Source organism: Brachypodium distachyon, chromosome 2, assembly GCF_000005505.3.
Source record: "Brachypodium distachyon strain Bd21 chromosome 2, Brachypodium_distachyon_v3.0, whole genome shotgun sequence".
Taxonomy (NCBI): domain Eukaryota; kingdom Viridiplantae; phylum Streptophyta; class Magnoliopsida; order Poales; family Poaceae; genus Brachypodium; species Brachypodium distachyon.
Genome location: NC_016132.3, coordinates 46,248,583 through 46,255,984, shown reverse-complemented (window position 1 = coordinate 46,255,984; position 7,402 = coordinate 46,248,583). Strand labels below are relative to the sequence as shown.

Here is a 7,402-nt window from a genome sequence, read left to right as displayed (position 1 = left end):
TGATTCAGATTATGTAATCAGTAATCTGTCTTGTGTGCGCTGCAGGTTAGGGGTATCTGTCTGTTAAACATGTTTTGTTCATCCGGTAATTGACGGCGGTACTGCGTAGCACCGCCAATGCCAACCGCAGAAATCGGCCTTCGGGTCCAGGGAACTGTGGGCGTAGCCTGCCGGACAGGTAAACTACAGAGTGTATATGTGGGCTCTTTATGGGCAGTGGGCACGACGAGACAGCTACGCAAGAGTGTGCATGTATGTACGTGCAGTTCCTGCTCGTAACTTCGGCCGTCAAGGCTAAACCAGAATTCGTGCGTGTCGACCCGTGAAGGGCGACGGCACGGCTTTGACGAAGTTTTTTCTTTATAAACTTTGTTTTTATAGAGGATGACGAAATCAAACTCCGACCTCCAAATTTCTGAAGTTGGCATTCTATCCTCTCTAATCCCATTCAATAGGCTCTAAGACGTGTTTTGCCAATCAGGTATTGCTCACGTGACCCCGAGTGGGTCCCACTGAGATGTCCGACCCACACATAAGTGACACAAATATCATCTTCTTCCTCGAGAGCAGCGATTTAGCGGGCTGGCTACCTACCGGCGCGTTTTTCACCATCCAATGCGTCCTCAAGATTCGTGCAAGAAACACAGGTTTATTTTCCTCGGTCTCCTCCTTCCCGATCCAGATCGCCTTCCTCTTCCCTCTTCTTCCCTCACTGCGTCTTCTCTCCTCCCCCACCTCCACGTGACAGCACCTGCCCCTCCCTCCCTCCCATTCTCCTCCTGCCCGGCACGGCTCGGCAAGAAGGCCGTGGACCCTGCGTGCCGCCCCGCCTTCCTCCCCGGCCACGGGCTGTGCCGCCTCCTGATGCGCGGGCTGCCGCCGCCGCCTCCTGCCCCCGTGCGGGCCGCCAACTCCGGATCCGGCGCCGACCAGCCACCCCTCCTCCAACCTACGCGAGATCCAGCGCCTCCCGCCCTCCTCCTCCCTCCCGGATTCTCCGCCTCCCAGCTGACCTCCAGCCCCCCCCCCGCCCCCCTCTCTCTCTCTCTCTCTCTCTGCACTGCCGGCTCCCCCTGCTGCTCTTCGACAAGCTACAGCGTCGGCGAAAGGCAGGCTCGACCTCGCCAGGATCCATTTTTTTGGTTGTTTCGGCATATTGTTGCTAATTTGGTTGTTCCGGATCTGGTGCAGAAAAATGTTGTATGTATCATTGGTGTGTCATTGATTTGTACGGTTAGAATCTGAACATGTCATTGTTTCATTGAGACATAGTTTGAAATTTATGTGTATATCATTGAACTAATTGAAATATCATTGAAATTGATGTTTGTTTCATTGAAATTTATGTGTACATCATTGAAAAATCGATTGATTTGGTGTGGTGTACCATGAACTGTAATTTTGGATTCCAAAGATTTGGATAGTCAATGAAATTTTCAGAAATTTGATGTATGTATGATTGGTATATCATTGATGTTTTCGATTGATTTGGTGTGGTGTACCATGGACTGCAATTTTGGATTACAAAGATTTGGATTGTCAATGAAATTTCAGAAATTTGATGTATGTATCATTGATATCTTGTTGATGTTTTCGTTGATTTTGTTCCATAACAATCAAATTTCAAACAAACCTCATTGATATCTCAATGAAAATTCATAGATGCACGGTTAGAATCCAAAACATATCATATTTCATTGATACATCATTTGAAATTTATGTGTATATGGCTGAACTTCCATTGATACTAGAGGATACCCCTCCCGTTGCTGCGGAAATGCGTTGAAGAAAACTATGATGTATCTGAAAAGCTAATAGAAGTTCTAACTAAATTGTATTCCTTTGCTTCGAAACCATGACAGCTCTATATGAACCAATGTGGTAAAAATATACTTGACATAAATTTCTAGAAGTGTTATATTCATTAAGCAATTGATGTGCAAACATGCTATAGTTGGAAGATATATACAAGCGTAAGCACAAATCAAAGGATATATACTATGCATACAGAAGATTTGTTTGCTCGGTCCTATTATTGCCATCATGGCAGACCGTGGAAATCATGCTCTTGTGGAGAAGTACGCATGGGAAGAAAAGAGACGAAGAAACAAAGGTGTTATATTTACTATTACTTAATTTGCAGTTGCGTCCGTGATAGGCTGGTAGGCTCGTACGTCGTCCCAACTTCTGAGAAATTACATCTCTGTGCCACCGTCCGAACTCCCGAATCGTTTTTCTTCTCTTTCGTTCTCTCGCATCTCGCCCCGCCCATTGCGGCCTGCCGCTCCTCCCTGCCCCGCGGCCCGCGCGCCGCCGCCACCGCCCACCTGCCTCTCCTCTCCCTAAATCTCTCATCTCCACCGGAACCCACTCGATCTCTTCCTCTCCCTCACGATCCCTCCCGCGCCCGTCCCTCCATGTGCCAGTCCACGCCGCCATCGCCATGGGATGGAGCACGGCCGGTCCCCGCGGACGCCGCCATGGGACGCAGTCCCGCCGCCGAGGATGGGCGCCTGAGGAGAGCTCCGCCGTCCTGGCCTCCTCCTCCGGTTCCAGTCGCCACCACCTCGTCCCCCTTGAGGAAAAGCGCATGGCGACGACTTCGCGTCACCGGATCCGGCCTCCCCTAGCCTCGACGTCACCGGGACTGGGCTCCTCCGACCCTGTCGCGGCCGGATCCGGCTTTCCCCGACCCCTCTCTGGAGATCAATTCGTCTCATCACCTATCAAAGCCGCCGCCTTGATGAACTGTGCCTCCAGAGTTTGAAGTGCCGCTGCCGCCTCCATGGGAATCGTCACAACCGCCTCCTGGAATCACCAATCGGCGCTGCCGGTTCACTCTACGCGGCCCGACCTCCAGGAATCGAGCCGCCCGTGTCTCCAAAGGTCGAGATCGCCACCTCGACTCAAGCAGCCGCCTCCTCAGATCAAGGCCAGCGCCTCCATGCTCCTCCAACCGCCTCCTCAGTGGCTACTCCCATTGCCGAGCTGCACGAGTTCGTCACCAGGCACTCAGAATCGCACAAGAATTAATTTATGGCATCATATGTTTTTTTTTAACTAAAATTACCTATGCAGGAGTCCTCTTTGGAGATTAAAATAAATGTCTCTGCTGGAATGAAAATCATGTTCCCTTTTGCTGAACAAACACAATGGAATTTGGAGAACAGGAGCCTGCAGATTTTCTTATTTTTAATTACACTTTTGCTGAATGGTGCACAAGTTCCAAAGATAGCTCTACTGTTTTAATTATTTAAGATTAATGGTCTTGCTAGAAGGTCAAAGCTATAAATTGTATGTTTTAGGAAATATCATCTCTTGCTTATTGGCAGAGTAACTGATTGCTTAGTTGGTCAAAACTGCAGGAGCCTTTGAAAGAGTTAAGACCATTAATCAAAGAGGTACGTCTAGCTGGCCATTAAGGGTAAGTATGCTATCAAGTTCTGAGAAAGTGGTACTTTTAGTTATTCGTGTAGTCAAAGGAATACTTTTGCCACTAATTTACCAAAATAGAACTACATAAGTACTACCTTGCCTTGTCAGTAGTAGAAGTTTTTTTTTTCCTGAAGTGGGCACAGGTCTCAGCCTCTCAGGTAAATTCTCGAGGTTAGTTTGTTCATGTTCTTCGGTTAACTTGCATTCTGTAACGCCGATTTTGTTTTGCACGAATGCCAGGCCATTTTTAGTGAACAAATTGGAGCCACAATATCTACTTGATGACCGCAGAAAAGTATATGAGTTATTGTCACCGAAGAATTCATTCACTTCTCTGTTACTCAATAGAACAATCTTCATATTCTGATCAAAATCAAAAACATTCCAAGGTAATTTATCTCTTTATCTGTACAATATCCTTGTACACAGCAGCGATCTTTTTCTGCATGCTATCAAGTTAGTGGTTCATTATATTGGTCATGGTACGAAGCTCTTGACAGAAGGGGATGTACATTTGAGCCACATGTTTTAGAGGTAGGAAAATAGTTTTATGCTATCAAGACTTGATGAGTTCATCTTTTCAGCTTCCACTGTAGGAAACTGAAAGATGCCCGGAACAAATGCAAAATGGACCTAGAAAAGTGCACAAATGAACGAATGTTTTATTTCTCGCTATTGATGCATAATTTTTTTGTTGAAAACGATTCTCTTCGTATTCATCAGCCGCAAATCTCTAATCATGTATATATTATTGTTGTCCGCAAATTTCTAATCATGTATACATTATTGTTGTTTTTGTCTCTCCGTTGCAATACACGGGCACTTAACTATAAAGTTAAAGTGTCGAATGGCATCTGATATTCATATTTCAAATTTTTGAAAAACACATTTCGGTAAAAGAACGAAAGGAAAGAAAGGAAGACAAAAAATGGATACCTCAATTGAATTTCCATTTTGCCCTTTTACAAAAACTTCCTATAAGGTGGCCTGGCACTGATGTAATTATCTTAAGTGATATGTAATTTATGATGGACGTTGTCATCTAGCCATGAAGAGGATAAAATGGACACGGTGAATCAGAAGTACACGTGTACAATACTTTAGATGGTAGCCTCTGCGACCGGCCTGCTAGAAACTTGGATCTGTGCATGCATATGGCAGGGGAGATAGAAACAACCATGTCAGTTAAAAGGATTACATGATAAAACTGGCATCTGGATGGATGTGGATTCACTCTCTAAAGACGACGGCCAACGTAAGCTTCTTAATAATGTGGCAAATGATGATGGTGTGGTGTAGACTGTAGTGACAACCGATTGATACAGAGGAAGATCAAAAGCATAATACCTCGGCTGGCTGAAATGAAATAATGTTGTTGGTCAAATAAATTTCAAATCCTGCAAATAGTAGCAACCACTTGGTTAGTCTTCACAAACTATGTATGAGACATACTTACTAAAAGACCTGCACCGCCGGCGGCAGATCAATCGGCCAGCAACTTTGCACCCGGAGAGGTGAAATCGAGAATGAAGCTAGGATTTGCTGATGCCGGCAACAGGGAATGCATCGAATAATTCCTCTCCAGAAAGCATTCGTATTTGGGGAAGTATTTATAGCTCTTACGGCTCAATGCAACACCGAACCAAATCTTCAAAAAATAAAAAGGAGCTATTGCTGCAGAAAACATAATTTTGCTGTCACTAATCATTGCATACATATATATAACAGAAATATGTGTTGCTTGCATATACTTGTTGCTAATCTGGGCATTAACATCAGCATTCATGTATTGCAGCAAAGAAAAATCACATCACCATATTTTTTTACCGGGACAAAGAGGGCGGCGCGGCCACAAGGGAGGAGGCTGGTGAGGAGGGGCGAGCCGGCGAGGGAGGAGGATAGGCGGCGTATGGGCGGTGGCCGGCGGTAGAGGTGAGCGGCGGCGTGGCTGATGGTCATGGACCTGGATACAGAAGAGCAAAGCCTTTCAAAGGAGAAGACGACGGCTTTGCTGCCCCCATTAAATTGTTCTGCATTTATCTTGATGAGTAGGTGAACCGAACCATGTAATACCTCTGCACTTGTGGTGGAGGCGTGAATTATGGAGGAGTTGAATAGAGAGATGGAGGGGAGGGGAGGCGTGGAGCCAAATAGAAGATGGACCGAACCGGCAAACTAAATCTGGGCGCAGGGGAGCGACGTGTCCACGTCTTTGTCGAGATGGGGGCTGATGAACCCGGCGTTTGTGCGGTAGCCAGCGGCAGGAACTCGAATCCCAGCCCCACGTCAGCAAATCCAGCCCATAAACCCATTACTATCCGTGGATCGAAGAGTATATGGTGCCAACTTCAGGATTTAGAGATCAGTGTTTGATGTTATCGACATCTACAAAGACAAAGTTCAAAATAGATTTTACTCTTAATAAAAACTATTATAATGTACTCCGATACGTAGAAGTACTACGTTAGCGTGGTGGTCTGTTTATTTGCATGTTCAATGAGATAAGTTCGTGTTACAACCCGAACTAACCATGGAGTTTAAGTTATCCGCGTGGACTCCAGTTTCAATTAGAACACAACCTCCAACTATTAATACCATTTAAATTACCATTTAACATCAAAAAAAGGTGGCTTTCATGTATCTGATTTGACTGCCACATTTTCTCATCAATCCCTAGTAAAAAATGTGTTGAATTTTAATTTTTATTGGAGCTGGCTTCTAATACTTAACCCGCCATGAAGCGTGCGAAACATATTTGGGAATTGACTAAATGGCACAGAAAGTAGGCTTGCAGCTAAAATTTTGGTGGAGTGGCCGTTATTTGTTGTTTGATTTGGCTATGCGGAAACAATATTGTGCTTAACAATCAGTAGTCGACTTCTTTTATGCAAGTTATCTACCAGTGTGCGCACTGGCTCTGCTCATGGCTGTTGCTTCAGCAAGTGAAAGACAGAGCAATGGTTATGGTTGTATGCTAGCAAGTGGAGCGGGCGGTCAGGAAGGTGTTCATCGCAACGGATGGCAGCGCCAGGGTAGCCTACAACTCGAGACGCCTTAACCCCCTTTTGTTCAGTTGTAATAAATTGTTAGAGTTTTTCCAGATTTTTGGGTTACGTCTTGTTATGCAGACCGGGTGATAACTTTGTTTTGATGTATATTCTTAATGCGACATCTTAATTTATGAAAAAAAACATTTCTTCTGATAATACATAAATGTTATTTACATCTAAATCAATCAATACATATATGATAGAGATAAAACACGTGTTAAATTAGTACTCGGTTTAACATTTATGTAGGTGTGCCTTAGTTGATGTGATTTTTGAGACCTGTCTAACAAACCGAAATTAAGAGAGTAGACTATATATTATAAAAATGTATGTATGATAAACCACAAATATGACAACGGATTGCAAGTAGAATACGGAGCCAGAATGCCAGATAAAGCACGAAGAAAATGTCTGGTTGTCAGTGGAACCAACTCCGCTGCCCGAGACCCTTTCCAGTTTCCACTGCTGCTGTGCACCTGCGGGAGTGCGTCGTTACGCGGCTAGTACTTACTTTGTGTCGACAATAATGCTATCGTGCTGGTCACTTTGATCAGTGATCAACTTGGTTCCTTCGCGCATACTACTACTAGAGACAAATATGTAAACGAGCGTCAGCGTGTGGCTTTAATAATTGCTGTACTTAAATAATTAGTCATTGCAACTTTTATCAAAGTGTCTAAGATGCCTTTACGCTATATGTAATGGATGAGGTCCCACATCATTACTTTACAGTATAATACAATTGAGGTTCGTGATTTGTCAACCGCTCGTAGCAAAGAAAGTTGTACATACGGCAGCTAGTGCTTAGAGCATCCCAACCGCGCCTCCTATTTGACGTCCGGCGCAACCGTTTTTTAGGCCGTTTGGGAGCCATCGCTGGAATGTTTTTTAAGGTTTTGTTGTGATCCAGCCGCGTC

At 44.8% G+C, this 7,402-nt stretch overlaps 1 long non-coding RNA gene across 1 annotated transcript; it reads right to left on the bottom strand.

The window, feature by feature from the left end:
- Positions 1 to 4,265: 4,265 nt before the first annotated feature.
- Positions 4,266 to 5,606, bottom strand: LOC106865999. Its single transcript, XR_002963177.1, has 2 exons — positions 5,263 to 5,606; positions 4,266 to 5,109 (listed from the first exon to the last, which is right to left on the bottom strand). It is a non-coding gene; the product is annotated as an uncharacterized LOC106865999 (long non-coding RNA).
- Positions 5,607 to 7,402: the final 1,796 nt, after the last annotated feature.